The following is a 20,571-nucleotide window of genomic DNA, read 5'->3' as shown; positions in this document are numbered from 1 at the left end:
TGCACTTGTAGAGTAATTTTGAATAATATCTTGTAGTAGTAATGGAGAGATAGACATCAACGTAGCTCACCGTATCCAGGTTGGATGGTGTAGATGGAGAGCAGTCACAGGGGTATTGTGCGACAAGAGGTTCCCTGATAAATTAAAAGGGAAATTTAATAGGGTTGCAATTAGACCCTCTATGTTATACGGAACAGATTGTTGGGCTATCAAGAAAATTCATGCACGAAAGCTAGATGTAGTGGAGATGAGGATGCTAAGATGGATGTGTGGGCATACTAGGTTGGACAAGATAAGAAATGAGGTTTTTAGGGAAAGATTAGGAGTCACTAGTATTTCAGACAAGATAAAGGATGAAAGATTGAGATGGTTTGGGCATGTCAGGAGGAGGCAGACGACAGACCCGATTAGAATAGTTGAAACACTCACTGTAGATGGAAGGAGGAGTAGAGGCAGGCCGAAAATGACTTGGATGAGCGGATTAGGAAAAATTTACTAGGTTTGCACCTATTTGAAGACATGGTCGAGGATAGAACTTTGTGGAGATGTAAGATTAAAATTAAGGACTTTTAGGAGTGTGGCCTGGTTTTTGGTTTAGGTTCTTGTCTTATGAGTTTAATTTTTCAGTTTGTATGAGGTGTGAGATAGTTTTTTATAAGTTTTCACCTATTCTCGGTGTCGTATTTTTACTAACACGTACTTATTCATTTATATGTTTATTTTTATTATTTTTCTTTCCACCTTTTATTAGTAGTTGTGTGCTTATATAATTTCCCAGAAACTTATGTCTTGGTTATAGTTTGAAGAGTCAGGGATCTCACTGGAAGCAGTCTCTCTATCCCCTGGGATAGAGGTAAGGCATGCCTACATCCTACCCTCCCCAGACCCTATCAATAGCTTTTCTATAGGTGAGATTATACTGGGTATGGTTGTTGTTGTATCGTGTAGTAGTGTATTAATAATGAACCGGTAAAGTAATTATGATGCATATACAGAGTAATTTTGAATTGTATGTTGTTTGATTAAATTGTAGAGTAATTGTGTATGTTATGTTATTTTGATGAACTAGTAGAGTAATTATGATACATTTGTAGAGTAGTTTTGATACTTATTCTACGGATAGAATAATTATGAAAATGCCACCGTAGTTTTTACTTTTCCATCTTAGGTTTGTACAATAAGTTGTACGAAATCTTTACTCTAAACAACTAATTATTTTTTCTTAAGATAATTACACATAGAATTTTATCTGGTTACATGTTTTAAATTTGTACGACACTTCAACCTCCATAAATAAACCATAAAAAATAGTATATGAGATTACAAAATGATTTCGATACCTTTTTAACATGGCCCATCTCAATAACGATCTACATCGCTTTCATACCTCTGTGGTAGTTAATTCCCATTCTCACATCACAAACCAAAACTATCACATACTTTTCTTCAAAATACGGAACTATCAAACTCTCTGTTTATTACATTACGAATTTCACTTCAATCATCATCATCTTATGCAGCAGGAAACGTCTTCATCTATCTCAAATAACTTCGCCAAAGTTTGATCAATTTCAATGGCGGAACCGAAGAAGATAATAATTGACACGGATCCTGGCATCGGTAAACCCTAATTTCATGCCATCTGTTTGATTTTTATGTTTGTTGTTGATATTGTTATCCATTTGTGTGTAATTGCTGAATTAGATGATGCTATGGCAATATTTCTGGCTTTGAGGTCACCAGAAGTTAATGTGATTGGGCTTACAACTATTTATGGCAATGTTTACACCACTCTTGCCACTAGAAATGCATTACATTTGGTAATTCACTTGCATCTTTTTTGCTTGAGATGTCACTGTTTAAGATGAATATATATCAACTAATTATAGTTGTGTTTTGTTAATTGTATTTAGTTGGAGGTTGCTGGAAGAACATATATCCCTGTTGCAGAAGGGTCTCATGTTAGTTATGTGGTATATCTCCTTTCATTGCACACTTTACTTGTAACTTTTGATTAGGAATACTGAAACAAATGAAGAAATCTCACAGTATACTTGTGTAGTTGGTTTAAAAAAGCGCAAGGCGTTTTGCTCCCCAAAACTATGGTGTGTGTGTCGACGTACAACCAAACAAGCTTTGTTTACAACCAGAAGTTGCGTCTCTCTTATTGTTTTACATATCAATCTATTTATCAAGTCAAAAAATTTATATTTTCCGTATCTATTTTGTTGTTTTTACATATAAACCTCCTATAGACCCTAGTTTTAACCCAGAACTACTTGAATTGCGCCTTTTTCTACTGATGTGTTTTCCTTAGCGCCTCGCTAAACCAAGCCAGTCATGTACAAAATGAATTTGGCTTATAAACTATTCAAAAAATATATATAATTTTTTTTCATGAACTGTATTTTTTTTCTATTAGCCTTGTGCACTTGTTTGCTTACATCTTCTCTTGAAAAAAATAATTACGTTGTCCCTGAAACTGCTTTCTTTTTTTCTCCATGTGCCAAGAAAGCAACGAAGCTTCGAGTTGCAGACTTTGTTCACGGGGTAGACGGGCTCAGAAACCAAAACTTCCCGCAGCCGAAGTCAAAACCGATAGAATAGTCAGCAGCAGAATATTTGGTTGAGCAAGCTCGTCTTTACCATGGAGAAATCACTTTGGTCGCATTGGGTCCCCTTACCAACATCGCCTTGGTCTTGCTCATTTCCTTATTTATTTATTTATTTATTATTTGTACAAGCAAATCCTGTTTCACGGATGATCTATAAGATTTCTTAATTTATGCAGGCCATTGAACTCGACCCCGCCTTCACCAAAAACATTGGACAGATTGTTCTTCTTGGTGGTGTGTTTTTAGTAAACGGGAATGTGAATCCAGCTAGCGAGGCTAATGTAAGTATGAACAATTATTTGCATATTTACATTACATTGTATTTAATTTCGTCCATTGGACTGGACATGTAGATTTATGGTGATCCGGAAGCTGCTGATATTGTGTTTACTTGCGAAGCTGATGTGTTGGCTATTGCGCTCAATGTTACTCATCAAGTTATTCTTACATGTAATCCTTTTTGTATGCTTTGAATGCATCCCCATATTCCCACTTTTGATGCTCATAATTAAATGTTTATGTGTTATAATTCTACAGCAGAAAAACCAAATTACTTTAGTTTGCGAAGAAATTAGGGGCCGTAATGTTTTATTAGAATTAAAGGGAAACATTTTTTTGTGTAGATCATGATTGTGACATCTTGGCAGAATCAGATGGAATATTTGCCAAGTATTTGAGCAAGATCCTGGAATTTTACTTTTCTTATCATCGCGATGCATACAACATGAAAGTTATGTATTTTCAGATAACATGAAAGTTACATTTGGTAAATTCATTTGCATGAGATAATCATTGTTAAAGATGGATATATGTCAGCCAATTATTGCTGTGTTTTGTTAATTGTATTTAGTTGGAGGTTGCTAGAAGAACAGATATCCCTGTTGCAGAAGGATCTCAAGTTAGTTATGTGGTATATCTCCTTTCATTGCACACTTTACTTGTAACTTCTGATTAGGAATATTGAAACAAAAGAAGAAATCTCACAACATACTTGTGTAGTTGGTTTAAAAAAGCGCAAGGAGTTTTGCTCCCCAAAACTATGGTGTGTGTGTCGATGTACAACCAAACAAGCTTTGTTTACAACCAGAAGTTGCGTCTCTCTCATTGTTTTGCATATCAACCTATTTATCAAGTCAAAAAATTCATAATCTATTTGGTTGTTTTTACATATAAACCTCCTACAGACCCTAGTTTTGACCCAGAACTACTTGAATTGTGCTTTTTTCTATTGATTTGTTTTCCTTAGCGCCTCGCTAAACCAAGCCAGTCTTGTACAAAATGAATATGGCTTATAAACTATTCAAAAAATATATATAATGTTTTTTTCGTGAACTGTATTTTTTATATTAGCCTTGTGCACTGGTTTGCTTACATATTCACTTGAAAAAAATAATTACGCTGTCCCTGAAACTGCTCTTTCTTTTTTCTCCATGTGCCAAGAAAGAAACAAAGCTTCGAGTTGCAGACTTTGTTCACGGGTAGACGGGCTCGGAAACCAGAACTTCCCGCAGCCGAAGTCAAAACGGATAGAAAAGTGAGCAGCAGAATATTTGGTGGAGCAAGCTCGTCTTTACCCTGGAGAAATCACTTTGGTCGCATTGGGTCCCTTACCTACATCGCCTTGGTCTTGCTCATTTCCTTATTTATTTATTTATTATTTGTACAAGCAAATCCTGTTTCACGGAAGATCTATAATATTTCTTAATTTATGCAGGCCATTGAACTCGACCCCGCCTTCACCAAAAACATTGGACAGATTGTTCTTCTTGGTGGTGCGTTTTTAGTAAACGGGAATGTGAATCCAGCTAGCGAGGCTAATGTAAGTATGAACAATTATTTGCATATTTACATTACATTGTATTTAATTTCGTCCATTGGACTGGACGTGTAGATTTTTGGTGATCCGGAAGCTGCTGATATTGTGTTTACTTGCGGTGCTGATGTTGGCTATTGGGCTCAATGTTACTCATCAAGTTATTCTTACATGTAATCCTTTTTGTATGCTTTGAATGCATCCCCATATTCCCACTTTTGATGCTCATAATTAAATGTTTATGTGTTATAATTCTACAGCAGAAAAACCAAATTACTTTAGTTTGCGAAGAAATTAGGGGCCGTAATGTTTTATTAGAATTAAAGGGAAACAATGTTTTGTGTAGATCATGATCGTGACATCTTGGCAGAATCAGATGGAATATTTGCCAAGTATTTGAGCAAGATCCTAGAATTTTACTTTTCTTATCATCGCGATGCATACAACATGAAAGGTATGTATTTTGAGACAAATTATGAATTGTCCAACACTTGGTTGTTGATTTTTGCAACTTTTAATCCTGATTTTTATTTACGAAAAGGATTTTTTTCTTTTGGTTAATCTGCTGATGTGATGATTGGGGCATTTGTGATTTGTGTAGGTGTATACCTTCATGACCCGACAACGATTCTTGCAGCTGTGAATCCTTCATTAATGACATACATGGAGGGTGTTATCAGAGTCCAGACAACTGGTATCACAAGGGGCCTATCGTTGTTTTTCAACAAACAGAAAAGGTGGAAATCTTGTTTATTAATCTTTCTTAGTATTTCTTTTTCATTATATATATACATATGCTAAGTATAATCAAACTCTTTTAAATGAAAGTGATTTTGGTTATGCATCAAAAGCACAGTTTGGTCTTTCGTCAACTTTTAAATCGTTTGACCTGTCAACACTTTTCACTGTTTTCATTTTGACCAAATATAGTTTTGTCATCAGATTTTAAGAACCAAAGAAAATATTGGTTTTGTATAGAAAATGTACTTCTGTTTTGATTTTGATGTGGTATCGATACTATGCAAGGTTTAACGAAGAGACTGAATGGTGCAACAAACCGACAGTGAAGGTGGCAGTTACTGTGGACGCTCCCGAGGTAGTTAAATTGGTTATGCAACGTCTTATGTATTGATAACTAGCATCCCCAACTCTCAAAGCCTCTGTTTCTGAAGAGGAACCTAAAGGTTAAAAAATGATATATTTTCTGTATTTGTTTTATTGATCATTAGCAGCAAGTAATAATGTTTCACTTCACTTTCACATTTTTCCTTTCAGAATGATTAAAAAAAAGACTAATTTCATATATACTCTTACAAATATTATAAATATCATACATACCCACCAAAAACCAAAAATATCATATACATCCAATTTAAGTGAACGGACCATTCTACCCCTATTTATTTTTCTTTTCATCTCCTTTTATACTGCTCACCATTTTTCATCAAGACAAGGGCGTTTGAGATTCCTTATTACAAGTCCTTTTTGACTTCTCTAAAAAGTGAATAAGTCTGAAATTGTGACTTACTAACTTCTTCCCTCACAACACAAGCAATCCCAAACAGATCATCGATTTTCATCAACATTGGCGACACTTCAAAAGTTCAAAACCATTTTCAAACATACCCACCTCCATCCATCATCGTTTCATTTACACCACCGCCGTCCATCATCGTCGTTTGTCCATCAATGTTTCACCGTAATTCGGCAGCCACAATTTCGATAGAATCTTAGATCTGAGAAGTGATGGCGGCGGTGATAAAGGACGAAGGTTAGACAGTGATTTGCAGGGATTTGTAACTGAAAAAAAAAATTTAAGCAGGTCTTAAATGAAAGACAAGGATCAGTAATTGAGTAGCACGAAAACAGACTGATACCTTAAAATAAAAGCATAAGGGTGTAAGGAGTGGTTAAACACTTGAGAGTGGCAAACTAAAAAATCAACAAATGACAGTGTGCCATGTCAAAGTGGTAAACCATGCTCAAAAGTGTTGGCAATGGTTAAACACTTGGTGAAGTGGTAAACTATTTAAAAAAAAGGTGTGATTGGTTGAGATTAAAATGGACCCCACCTCACACTACCCTCTCTCTCTCTCACACTACCCTCTCTCTCATGATTCCCGCATGGCAAGCCCTCACCGAGCGACAATGAAACCGCATTGGCAAAGGGGTCGGCGTGCCGCGCGGAAAAAGCCTTTGCCGACACCCTTTTCCGCACCATACCGGACAGCCTAAGAAGCTTATGAGTTGAAATGGTCTTGATTTATTTGGTTTTGTTGCTAAATTGAGCACTGATTTTTAGTCATTTGGTTTGTCCCTAACAAAATTAAAATGCTTCTGATCTGAAATTCTACAAATCAATTTGAGATGGAGACTAAAGTGTGATTTGGTTCTACTCAGTTGGGCAACTTTGATCAATTTGAGACTGGGTGGCCGCAAAGTTGGATGGAGTACAGAGGTGATCTTTTTTTGTGACAGGAAAACATAAGATATTAGTTGACACCTAGGGTAAAATGGTAATTTAATAAATTGTTTTTATTGACTTAGGCATATATGATATGTGAGCTATTTTGTAAGGGTATATGTGAATTTCTTGTTTTGTAAGGGTATATATGAAATTGACTAAAAAATAACTATACAACACATACTGTCTAGAAAGAATTAATGGTTAACTTAAAATCAATGGCCAAATCCAAGGTGAAGATATCCCCCCAAACCTCTAAAAGATGATACACCCTAAATCAGAGATATTTCACCAATGGGCAAATCTATTGGCGAAAAGAGAAAACCCTTGGTAATTCGTCGGTGAAAGTGTGTTGGGAAATTCGAGCACTTTACACCAATGGATCCAAGATGGACTTTTTACCAACAGGTCAACCACCACCTTATTTTACCAGTGAATATTACTTGTGGATCACATATGGTATTATCTTCGACTGATCATCTTTTGCCAATTTACCATTGCCATCAAACATAGTACAAAATCTTAAAAATTCTAGCAGTTCACACCTATGGATCCAAGATGGGCTTTTTACCAACGGGTCAACCACCACCTTGGATATTACTTGTGGATCACAAATGGTATTATCTCCGACTAATCATCTTTGCCAATTTACCATTGCCATCAGACATAGTAGGGCTGACAAATCGTATGTTATCGGGTTTAACAGGTCTCTGACGACGCATATAACACAAGTATTAAACATGAATACAACTCGTTTAACTACTTTATATTTCATGTCCATAACAGAGTTTTATGTTTTATGTACCAAGAAAAAGAAATGATGGATCCTAACATCATAATTTTATTTATTTAAAAAAAAATAAAAAATCATGTTGTGTACTTTTTAAGTAAACATGTCTAATCTTGTCTTATATAGATATCTATTCCCAACCCTAATTCATTATACAAAATCTTAACCCAAATCTAATCGTTAAAAGATGTCGGTGATATGTGGTAACTACATGATGAAACAATGGTTAACCGGGCAGGGTTAATTGACTGGTCTCGTCAAGAAGGGTTAATCCCTTCCTCTCGAGGATCGTAGGCTGGATCACCGGCTGGTTGATCTCCTGCACAAGGAAACAAACCGTACTCGTAACAAGGAGAATGGGGTGGGGGGTGCTCCTTGTTACCACTCTTCGGCGTGAGAATCAGTAATCTGCTTGGGAAGCAAAGTATGATAGTAGTAGTAGTGAGAGAGTTGTGAAGAGATACCTCAAACATGGTTTGGGGTTGGTTTTTATAGCCGAGGAGTGAAGGAGGAGGTGGATGGACAGACTGACGACATGCTGCACCTTTGCAGGTGTGTCAGGCTTGTCGGTTGTGGAGGAAATGCCACGTCAGTCTGTTGCTTACGTAGACCTGACAGGTGACTGTCATTGGTGCCACTTGCTCTGTGGTGTCAGTCCCACTTGCTTAGTGCACAGGATGCGGTGCAGGCTGCATCGCTGCCTGCAGTACTTCTGATGTTCCCGCGTTCTGCAATGTGATCAAGAAATACGCGAGATGCGGTGCTGAGCCGCATCGTCACCTTGGCGACTGTTGCTGGTGTCCAGATCCCTTGTCGTGACGAAAACGTCTATATGATGTGGTGCCAGCCGCATCACTACGCACATCCGATTTCATACACCAGGTAAGGCTTTTTCTTATCCTCTGACCGATTGGATTCAAAGGACGCGTCCGCATGGACGCGGTTTAATGCTGGTGGGGGTTTATACGATAAGGGTAATGGTCGATTTAGGACCATACCCCTTCAAGTCCCCCGAGTCTAGTGTTGCTGCCTCGTGCAAGTTGCATGTGGGAGGAGCACTGGACTATGGTGTCTAGAAGGTAGTTTAAAGCCTGGAGAAAATTCTAGGCCATGTAGATGGCGCTCGCTTTTCGTAAATCAAGCTGGAGATCTGGTAGAGTCATGTGACGTCTCTTCCGTACCGGTGAGCAAGTTTCGTCTGATGCGAAATTCTCAGCCGTTTGGGTAGCGGGCTACCTTTTCCTGATGTCATTAGGTTGGTTGCCACCTGTTGGTGTGTCGAACCAACCTCTGAGATCGTGTCTCTGTCTTCGAACCAACCTCTGAGGTAGTGAATGAAGAAGAGAGAAGGCTTCGAACCAACCTTTGAGACCGTGTTCAAAGATATCTATGCTGCAAGTGCTTTGCTCAAGCTCCATGTTCAGCAATTGGACATGTAATGAAGGTCCCTTTTTGTGGGGTGTTCGCGTTCATCAGTTTAGCTCTCTAGTAACCGCACGTCCTTTGCGGTTACCTCGTTGCGTCATTGTTGGCCATGTTTGGTCGAACAATTTGAATCTGCACTATGGGCCAATAAACATGGTTATAGGCATGGTTGCGCCCACCATTGTTTATTCTATGCGGCTCATAGGTGGGCAAACAGTCATAAGCAGACTTGTTACCGCTGTTCGGCTGCTTGTTGTTCGATGAGATCTCTTTAGGTGATTAGGGATCTCTTCTACACTTGTTCTAGAGCCACTTTCTTTCACGCTCCAATACTGGGGAGCTTTCCTTGGAGTAACTTCGTTCATCTGTGTGACGACCTAGTTGTCGCTCTTCCGTAGCAACTATTTGCGGAGCTATGGGTGCGTCCGCAGCGACTCATGAGTGTCTGCGGTTTTGTAACCCAAGACTCGCTTGAAAAGAGTGTGTTGCTCGGATGTGGCTCTTGAAGGATCAGGAGTCAGGGTTCCTGATGTGCGTCCGCGTACATTCCCATCCTTCTTCCCTATGGAGAAGCTGTGTACGCACCCTCTGTGGTTGTGAACCGGACAGGAGGGATTTGAAGCTTGAAGAGAAGGAAGGCAGTGCGGTTTACCTTTTCCTGAGATGCAGTTCAGTCCAAAGAACAACGCTGGTTCTGAGCATCTGACACACCGGTACGGGCTCGTGTGTGTCAACTCCGCATATTCCGCGTGTGCTCGTGAGTGTGTGCGAATATGTATTATACCCCTTTATATAATGTAGAGATATATATTTTTTGCTATTTTTAGAGGTATGTAAAAAAACGACATGCGGTATGGGTTATGGTGCAGTAAACCAGAGAAACCGCATGCCGCTTATAATTGGATAATGTAGTCGCTTTTTTGTTGCATACGTGGCTGATTGCACGTGTGAGTTGGTGGAAGTTGGTGAGATTTTCTGGTATGTGCTGAAAGGAAAGGAAGTTTGCATTGCCCGAGGTCATAAATGCACTGTAGCAAGAGTGTGTAAACGTCTCTTATGTCAGGCACGTGGGCGGCTACGCGCACGTGATAACCGTCAGCGCACTGCCACTGAACACGTGTCGCCGCATGATTCGTTCTTTTTGGACGTGATGATTCAGTTTCCATGTTGCATGTATTGCGATGGGTATATAAGGGGAAACTGTTCGTGGTTTCCCCTCACTTGTTCAAAATTTCAAAATGTTCCCGGTGAGAGAAAAGGATTCTTCTGTCTTCTCCGATAAGGTTTTCTGAAATTCCGGTGAGGTTGTTCGAGTTTGGCTACTCAGTTCTCTTTCTTATACTTCTCTTATGGCTGAACCATCAAATCCACATAATGTGGAGGGTGAAAACCCTGAACAACAGCCGCTGGCGGCGGCTGATGAAGATGAAGATGACGACGGTGGTGTTGGTGGTGGTCTACCGGCATTGAAGTGGACAAAAAGTGGTTTTGACAACCTGATGACCAGTATCCAGATGCCAGGGGAGTTTGGGGCCACCTATCCAGGAGAGGGTGACACCGGTGCCGATGCTCCGGCGGGATTTATCACATTGTGGGTTGATTTCTTTACCGATGGCAACCTCCGACTGCCTGTGACGGTGTTTGTTGCCGAGGTGTTAGAATATTATCACCTTCATATTTCCCAACTGAGTCCATTTGGGATGTTCCGGATCAGGAACTTCGAGTACACTTTCTGTGCTCTTGGTTTGAACGTCACCGTTGAGAATTTCCGACGGTTCTACCAGTTAACGGTGAAGACCGGGTTTTTCTCTTTCAACCAACGGTATGGGAGTCCCAAGCTGATGACTCCTCCAAAGGGTCTTACCAAGTGGAAAAGGAGGTTTTTCTACGTTAAAGCTTGTGCGGTGTATGCCAACATGACCTTTCGGAACGTGAATGTGGGCGTTACCGCGGAAGATATTGCTCTCCCCACCGCGAAGACTGTAGATTGGTTCTTTAGGCTGTGGCCTATTGAACTTAAGAAACTAGGCAACCATGAACTTTGGGTGTTGTGGATGATGTTGACCAGGCCGGATAGGATAACAAGGCTTGTTTTGCGGGAAAATAGTGGTGGTAAGCCTTGTACTCTTGTGTGTTTCCCTTGCTTCCTTATACTCTTACTAATTTGTATGTGTTTTATCAGAGAATGCGGTCGGCCTGTGGAGGATGTTTGAGCCAGATTTCGAGGGCAAAGTTGAGTTGGTTGCGTGTGGGGTGCGGGAAGGTTTTAACTTGGAGATTGTTGGCAATTTCCGTGTTCCCCCACGCGATGTGTTGAACGCACTGATGCTAGGAGGCAAAGGTATCTTCTAAGATTTCCTTCTTGATTAAAGTTCACCCTTGTAATCTACTTGCTTGATTGTATAAATGTAGGTAACCTTGGGGATTTAGGGAAGTTTGAAGTGAAAACTGTCCTTAAGAAACATTTAGAGAGGAAGTCGGTGAAGAAACCTGCGCGGGGTCGCGGTAAAGAAAAACCTGAGGGTTCTGTTGCCCCGCCTTTAGTGTCCCAGGCCGCAGGTACCTATCGTTCTTGTTATGGGAGACATATTGATTATGTGGTAGTATCTGACACCCTTGAGGGGTTTGGGTGTTCCAGGTGGTGGTGCGGCTGTAGGTGGGACTGCTGCGGGTTCAACCCTTGCAGGCGAGAAGAGGAAGCCTGAGCAGAAGGTTGCTGGTGGTGGTGAGGTGAAACATCGGAAGCTACAGTCCAAAAGGGCTGGTCCGACACAAAAGAAGCCTGCGGTCACTGCTGGTAAGTGTATAACTTTTTGTAAGTGTTTTGTATGCACAACTTGTTTTCTGATAGTTGTTGCTTTCTTTATTTTGCAGAACCGCAAGATAAAGAATTTTCTATCTTTGATGCTCCCTCTTCTCCCCTGCATACCACGGCTGCGGATGCAGGTGTTACGAAAGAAACTACGGCACCTTTTGTCAAGGTGGTGCCCGATCCGACCGTGCGGGTGGAGAAGACTGTGGAGGAGGTTGCGGCTCAGATTTTTGATACCTTTGATTCTTCCAACAACCTGATCTCTCCAAGCAATGCTGATGATTTGGATTTGAGGTTCTCTGATGCTGGGAAAAAATCTGGTGCTGAGCCACAGAAGTCTCCTGCTGCTGAGAAGGTTTCCGGTTCTGCTTCTTGTGGTGCGGGTTATGATGGGCCTCCGATTCAGCCTGGGGAGTCTGAATTGGAGTATTATTATCGCACTTATACACAGGAGCGAAGTTCAAGTTATCACCGATCCCCCTGGACTGTTATGCAGGGGGATGATATTTCCAACGATCCTTCTGCGTGTAGGGAGATTCTGGGTGGCCTGGGCACACCGTTTGAGGTTGATCGTGCCCGGGCTGCGTCCCATGAACTTTGAATCAACCAACTTTCCACCATGCTTGTGGGAAGTTCCATAGTGGCGAACGCCATTATGGAAGACTACAAGGTGTTGAGCCGGAGGGAGGGAGAAGCTGCTCACATGCGGGCTGAGGCAGAGAAGTTGTTGAGAGCTGCTCGCGCAGGTGCGGAGCAGCTTGAAAAGGATAAGGCTGCTTTTGAGAAGCATAAGCAGACCGAGGAGTGGGTTGCTACCGCTGAGCTTAAACAGGTGCGTACTCTTGCCAAACTACTTTCTGAGGAACGTAAGAATTGGAAAGAAACGCTTTCCAATGAGCGCAAGACATGAAAAGAATCTTGGGCCAAACAGAATGAAAATCTGTTTCGTGTTCGCCAGGAGGTAGCCAATCTAAAGGCTGGCTAAGGAGAAGGTTGCGGCCGAGGCAGCAGCAGGTAGGGCTAGGGAAGATGAGGCCCGGACTGCAAAGGCTCTTGAAGAGGCCAAGAAGGCGGGGGCTCGTTTTGCCAATTCCCTAAATGAAGCGAATGCTGATCGCACTCGCTTAAACCAGACCGTTGCGGGTCTCCAGGTATGAGTTGTCTTTTTTGTTGAACTTTCTTCTTGCTTTCTGAGTATGTTTAATGGCTTTGCACATACTGTATTTCTTGTTTCGAAAGGCTGAGGTGCAGAGTTGCGAGGCAAAGCTTGCTGAGACTACTGCTCGCGTGGCTGAAGCTGAAAAGCGGGCCAGTGAGGCTGTGGAGGCTAGAGATGGCCTTACCTTTGCATTCAATCAGCTTGAGGCCGACCATGAGTGGATGCGGTGCCACGGTATTGCACATGTAAGTACCTGGTGCTTGTGCTTTTGTTTGGAGTTGCACATGATAACTGGATTTGTTTGTGTTGCAGATTGTTAAGTCTATCATGGATGCCCCTGAGACCGCAACCGGTATCGAATTGATTAAGGAGCGTGCCCGGGAGGCTGGTTTTAAGGCTAGTTACAACCGGTGCATTGGTCATATAAACGTGTTGAGTCAAGGCGGATATACCGACGAGCGGGCCGGGTTCCATGGTGTAAACACTGAAGCGCGTCTTGATGAGGTCGTTGCCTCATTTTATGATATGTCTCTGTCTTGTGTTGAGGAGCTTGATGAATGCTTAGAGGCGAAAGACTATGTAGACTGCTTGCGGATGCTATATGCCGATGCAGAAAAGGAAGATACTGCTGGTGACGGCCAAGGTGGCGCGGGTACCAGTGGTACAAAATAGGACTAGGTTGGCCTGCGTGCCCCTTTTTGTTTTCCTCTGTATATGTTAAAACTTCATGTAAATCCGTTGTGCACCACGTGAGTGCTTGAATTTTTTGGATATAAAGTTTAACTTTTGCTCAATTTGTACAAGTGTTTTTACTTCTTGTGTGTTTGAACGTGTGTATGCAGGACTCTACCCGTTGTAAACGCGGTTGAGTATACTTTATACCTTTGTCGTATAAGTATTAGCCAATTCCCGTATCCCGTTAGGGCTTAGGAATTGTGCCGGTTTTGTAAAAACCGTGAGTGTATCCGGCCGGATTGACACTTAATGTTTTGCCTTGCTGGCCTATTACAATATTTGTGTGTGGTCACCACTTTATGTAGGTATCGTGAATGAAGATTTTGCCAATCTGTTTTTGCAGATACCGTAAAGTGGAACACGCATTTGTAATCTTAGTAATAAACAATATTGAATTGAATTGCTCATTTATTTACTTGCAAATGGCATGCGGCACGGTAGGTTACATGGAAAACGTATAAACATGGCTTACAAGTAACAACGTCCATGCTGTTGTGCATTCCATGTGCGTGCGATAGGTTCGCCCTCTAACGTTTGTAATTTATACGCGCCTTTGCCTAAGACCTCTTTGATGAGGTAGGGTCCTTCCCACTTGGGGGCAAGTTTTCCTGGGCGTTCAGCGTTAGATGCTTCGTTATCACGAAGGACGTAGTCTCCCGGGTTAAAGGTATAAACCCGCACGCGTGAATTGTAGTACTTTTCAAGCTTGGTTTTGTACTTGGCCTCGTTGATGGCAGCATTTTCGCGCCTTTCTTTTAGGAGGTCCAAGTCAAGCCTGCGTGCTTCATTGTTGGCTATTTTGTTGATAGCCAACATTCGTGGTGAAGGAAGACCTACTTCAGCGGGGATCACCACTTCTGAGCCATAGACCAGGCTGAAGGGTGTCTCCCCGTTGCTCGTTTTTGGGCTAGTGCGGTGAGCCCATAAGATGCTTGGGAGTTCGTCGACCTAGCCACGCCTGGCTGTTCCCAACCATGCTTTGATGCCCTCGACTAGTCTTTTATTGATACTCTCAACTTGGCCATTCCCTTGCGGGTGTGCCACGGATGAGAATATGTGCTCAATATGTAGTTCCTCTAGCCATTTTTGAAATTCGTCAGCAGCAAAGTTGGTGCCGTTATCGGTAACGATGCACATTGGTAGACCGAAACGGCAGATGATGTGTTCCCAAATGAATTTCCTTGTTATCATAGTAGTGGTTGAGGAGAGTGGTTTAGCCTCTGCCCATTTTGTAAAGTAATCAACAGCTACTATGATAAATTTAACCGCACCTGGTGCGTCTGGGAAAGGTCCGACCACGTCAATTGCCCATTTTTGAAAGGGCCATGCGGTGGGGATCGGGATCAAGTTGTTCTTGGGGCGCAAAGTCTTGGGAGCATGTCGCTGACAATTGATACACTTGCGCAATTGTTTGACGGCATCCAGGTGCATGCCGGGCCAGTAATACCCAGCGTTCATGATTTTAGCCACTACCATGCGTGGTCCTGCGTGTATGCCACATATTCCCTCGTGTATCTCTCTGACGAGGTATGTGGCATCTTGGGGGTTGACGCATCGTAGGAGTGGCCCTAGGTACGATTTACGGTATAAGATACCGTCTCCCATCTGATAATGGCATGCCTTATGTTGTAATTTGCGTGCCTCTGACTTGCTTTCGGGAGTCACACCTGATTGCAAGTATGCAGTAATTGGTGTCATCCAGGATGTTGTACCGTATTGGATGACGTTGACCTGGCGCAGGGGTACTGAGGGGTTCTGCAGAATTTCAACGCGTACCTCCTTTGCCAGTGTTGGAAGCTGGTGGATGCAAGTTTGGATAGTGCATCTGCAGATTTGTTTTCACTTCTATTGATATGTCGGATATTGAATGAAGTGAATTTCGATTTCAGTTGCAGGGCTTGCTCGAGGTAGAGGATCATGATATCCCCCTTTGCGGCATAGTCACCGCGTACCTGTCCTGCAACTAACAAGGAGTCGACGTGTGCTTCCAAATGTTGCACGTCGAGCTTAACTGCTAAACGTAGTCCTGCCAATAGAGCCTCACACTCTGCCTCGTTATTTGTGCTTTTAAAATCGAGGCGGATTGCATAGGTAAGCTCTTGGCCATCGGGGCTGACGATTCACAGACCTGCACCTTCCTCGCTTGAAGCACCATCAGTAAAAAGTGCCCAAGTTTCTGAGGAAGGTGGTGTTGGTGTAGGATTTTGTGCTTCTTCGCATTATTGGATGCGATTTGCCGGTTTACTGCAACAAAATCAGCTAGGACTTGGCGTTTAATCGCGAGGCGCGGTTTATAGTTTAGCGTGTGCGCACCCAATTCGATTGCCCATTTTGCTAATCTCCCAGAGATGTCAGGTTTGGATAGGATCGGGCCGATCCTATAGTTGGTTAACGCCGTGATAACATGGTTTGCGAAGTATCGTCGCAACCGTCTTGACGCGTGTACTAATGCTAATACCAATTTCTCCATTATTGAATATCTTGTCTCTGGTCGTTGAGCATCTTGCTAATGTAGTAGATGGGTGTTTGAACTCCCTCTCGCTCCACTATCAGTACCGCACCTACCGCATTGTCTGCGGCAGATAGGTATAATATGAGTGGTTCATCCTTGCGTGGTGCGGTTAAAGTTGGGAATTGTATCAAACACTCTTTCATTTCTCGGAAAGCGTTTTCAGCCTCTGCGGTCCATTGGAATTGTTCTTTCTTTAAGCAGTTCTGCAGGGTCTTGATGAAAGGATAAGACTTAGCTGCATGGTTGGCTAAGAATCTGTTAAGCTAGCCTGCCGGCTAGTCGTTGCATCTCTTTCATCGTTGAAGGCGATGGCATGCGCTCGATCGCCTAAACATTTTCCGGGTTTACCTTGAATCCATCTTTCGTTATGATGAATCCAAGGAATTTGCCTTCTTCCATTCCAAACGAGCATTTTCCTGGATTGAGCTTTATGTTGACGCTTCGCAGAGTTTGGAATGTTCTTTCGATATCAGTGAGCATGGTATCCTCCTCCATGCTCATGATGACTAGGTCGTCCATGTAGATTTCGACACTTTTGCTTATTTGCCCGCGGTAAGTGTCGTTCATCAGTTTTTGATAGGTCGCGCCCACGTTGCGCAACCCAAACGGCATTTTTGTATAACAGTAATTCCCGGTAGGTGTGCGGAATGCCGTTTTGTCTTCATCCTCGATTGCCATCTGTACCTAGTGGTAGCCTTTGTAACAATCAAGGAAACACTTCCTTGGGACAGGCTTTGTTGAGGTCTTTGTAATCGACGCACGTGCGCCAGCCCCCGGATGGTTTCTCTACCATGACTGGGTTGGATAACCAAGTCTGGTATTTGACTTCCTGCAGGATGCCTGCGGAGAGCAGTTCTTCCACCTGCTCATGCATCGCCTGTTTTTTTGCGGATCCAAGGTGGCGTTGGCCTTGGATCACCGGCTTAATACCTGGCAAGGTATTCAAGCAATGTTGCGCGATGTCGCGTGGGACCCCCGTCATGTCTGCGGGTGTCCATGCAAAAATGTCTTGGTTCCTGAAGAGAAGCTGCTTCAGGTGCGCTCTGGTGTTGGGGGACAAGGCGTGGCCCAACGTGACCTTTTGTTCTGGGTATCTCGCGATGAGAACCCATTTTTCTAGTTGGTTGTTGGGGGTAGGCCTTGCTATCTTGGTCGGACGTATTTCGTCTGACATCATGACGTCTCTGCGTACGTAGATTATCGCGACCCTTGTTTCGGTTGGGAAACCGACAGCAGAGTGGGGTACGGACGTAATCATGTTGAAATCACCTTGGGATTCTCTCCCGAGGAGCACGTCATATCTGGAGGTATGAGGTAAAACCATAAAGTTTACCTCTTCTGTTCGTGTGTGCCTCCCGTTGGTGAGGCGCACAGGAAAAGTAATTTGGCCTAGGGGAAAGACAGTTTCCCCTGCGAACCCGGCCAGCGGGTAATCCACTGCTTGCAACCGATCCTTGTCCTCCTAGTCGAACTTGTTGAAGCACTGCTCGTAGATGATATCAGAAGTACTGCCCGGGTCGATGAATAGACGCTCGATGCACTAATGAACCAGCTGGCCTGTAATAACGACGACGCGTTTGTCGCGTGGGCCGCCTCGGACTTTTGGGAAGACGACTTGCTCGTCTTTCCGTCATTGTCCGGTCTTCTCGCCGCCTTGCGCGACCTTCCTTTGCCTCCGTTAATCATGTGGGTTGAGGCCACATACATGGTCCTCTTCCCTGAGGAGGTGCCTTCTCCGTGGGGGGTAATGCGCTTGGTGGGTTTCTGCCCACCTGGCAACAGATATTGCAGTTTCCCCTCTTTTAAGGCTCGCTCAATCTCCAGCCGGAGACTGATGCAGTTGTTTGTTGTGTGGCCCAAGTCCTTGTGATACTCACAATAGAGAGTGAGATCTTGATTTTTCTTGGACTTCATTGGTTGGGCGCTATTTGTTGCCCTTGGGTCTAACGGGTTAGTCCACGGGAAATATGGTTTGGAATCGTTGCCGCATTCCCTGTGTCCCGGTTGCATTTATTGTTACGCTTGGGCTCATGGCGGGAGGTTTGACCTTCCGCTTGAGGCTGTGCCTTTTCCAGATGCGGTTTTAGGGACCACTGCGTTTGGGCGTAATAGCCTCAATAAACAAATGCAAGTTTCTTTTACTGGTCTCCTATTCTGGAACGAAGGTTTATAACAACCTATTAGAATCCTAACGGGTTTTTAATTTAGCCTTAGCTTAGACCGGTCAGTTTCAAAGGATAAATACGGTTTAATCGCGTGAAAGGCGAAAACCGGGAATGGAATGTGGTTTGGACCCAACAAGTTTGAAGACTTGTTTTACATGGGTAATTAACCACACTATGGATTTTGAAGTAAAAACGATAAGGTTTGACCCGTTTCGGCTAGTTTATGCAAACTAGTCACATAAACCGAACCGTGCGCGCAAATGGCGTAACGGGTAACCGAAAGAGTCCTAAACAGGTTTCCTAAGTCAATATGCATCAAAAGAGGTTGTGATATCAGTAGGATACCTTCCATTATGCCCATAATGAGTTTAATCCCAATATACGCCCCGTAGGGGTATTTTGGTCATTTTAAAGAGGTTTCCGAGTTCTACAGGAAATCCGAGTTTTTCGAACAGTTTGTAAAGTTCAAAATACTTTATTTATTATTTAGAATCAGTAGCAACTGGAATCGGGTCAAAATACTATGTAGAACTCAAGTTATGTCCGAAAAGGGTATATTCGGTATTTACCGAATCTAAGCCATAACCGTAGGTTACGAGCAGGTAAAAATTAGTTAAAAATCTTTAAAAATCCCAGAATATTATATTACATCAGTGGGTAAAAGGTTTGGTGTCTAAATTTGGGTTTAGATAGGCTTTATACTAATTGCGCCAGTTAATTACTAAAGTTTTCTTAATTGCGCTAATTAGCATAACGCCTATTCTAGACCTCGGATTGACACGAAATTTTAGGGACATGTTTAGAAATCAGTAAAAAAGATTTTTGCTCTTTCACATTTCCAAAATTCTTGTTTTAAAGTCATAAGGGCATTATGGTCAACATTTAAGCATATAACGGAAATGTGCAAAAGACTCGGACAAACAACGAACCGGTCACAGAGGTTCATACCATCATGTAACCTGATCCTAAGAGAGTCCTAAGGCATATCTAAATCATACCATAACGGGTCAGAACTGAAGTCAAAGCAAAAGTCAAAGTTTTGCGACTTTCGGTTCCGAACCGGGTCAAAACATAGAATGGTCGGATTAAACAAGCTTAGATCAGTTATAATACTTATTATCATGTTTTATGAGTGTTAGAACAGGTTACATGCCATCTACATTACTGATTATGCATAAAATCGAAAGTTAGCATTCTGTTGACTTTTTCTAAGCAAGTTTGACTCGACATTTGAACTAGTTAGAGTGGAAATCAGAGGGTGCCCTATTAGGGGTTTAAAGCCCACATGATTACCAACATATAACTATCTTTATTTCGATTTATCACTGGACCATTTGTGACTAACCGTTAAGTCAACCGTTAATTACGACGGTTTGACTATTAAGCTATAACTAAGCAAAATTTAACTAAGAAAGGGTTATGCATACTTACTGAAGTCCTATGCACGACCAGAGATGAGAAGAGAGTGTTCTTGAGCTCCAGAAGTGATCAAGAAAGTAGATTGAGGTGTGAGGAACAATGGTGCACAAAATGGCCTTTTATAGCCAATGTAGAGCCATAAGATCATCACAACAAGGCCTACAAGTGTTTCTTGATGATCAACAACTGTCCTGAGTGCTAGGGGACGTTTAGGGGTCGCCCATGCTCTCATAATTGCTTTACAAGTCGTTTAAAATAGCAAAAAGTGCTTCTGTCCACGTTTTCTGCATCTGGGGCCTTGACGCGGCCCGCGTTAGAGATCCGGCAACCTTTACGTGGGTCGCCTGAATCCTAATGTCAGCGCCCATTTCTCTACTGACAATGCGGCCCGCGTAAGGTCCTTTGCATCCTTCACGCGGGTCGCGTTAAATCAAAAAGTAAGATTTTTAAATCTTTTGTAATTATTGCCTTGGCCTTTCGGTTTCGAAGGGGTAACTTTGCGTTTTGGGCCACGTTTATTTACGAATAAGGGCCTCAAAACTTTTACCCGTGCCGTTAAGCCCTCGGTTAAATTATTATCACCCGAAAAGTCCAAATTTCAATGCTTGACGCTTTGAACCCCTCGCATACGATTTTGATCATAACTTTCTCGTTTTAAAACG

The 20,571-nt window shown here is 42.5% G+C and overlaps 1 pseudogene; it reads left to right on the top strand.

The window, feature by feature from the left end:
* Nucleotides 1–1,484: 1,484 nt before the first annotated feature.
* On the top strand, nucleotides 1,485–5,680 carry LOC110940014 (annotated as a pseudogene).
* The last annotated feature ends 14,891 nt before the right edge of the window (nucleotides 5,681–20,571 follow it).

This window comes from Helianthus annuus, chromosome 5 (genome assembly GCF_002127325.2).
Source record: "Helianthus annuus cultivar XRQ/B chromosome 5, HanXRQr2.0-SUNRISE, whole genome shotgun sequence".
In the NCBI taxonomy this organism is placed as follows: Eukaryota; Viridiplantae; Streptophyta; class Magnoliopsida; order Asterales; family Asteraceae; genus Helianthus; species Helianthus annuus.
Note: the sequence above shows the minus strand (reverse complement) of the source record. Positions and strands in the feature narration are given on the sequence as shown.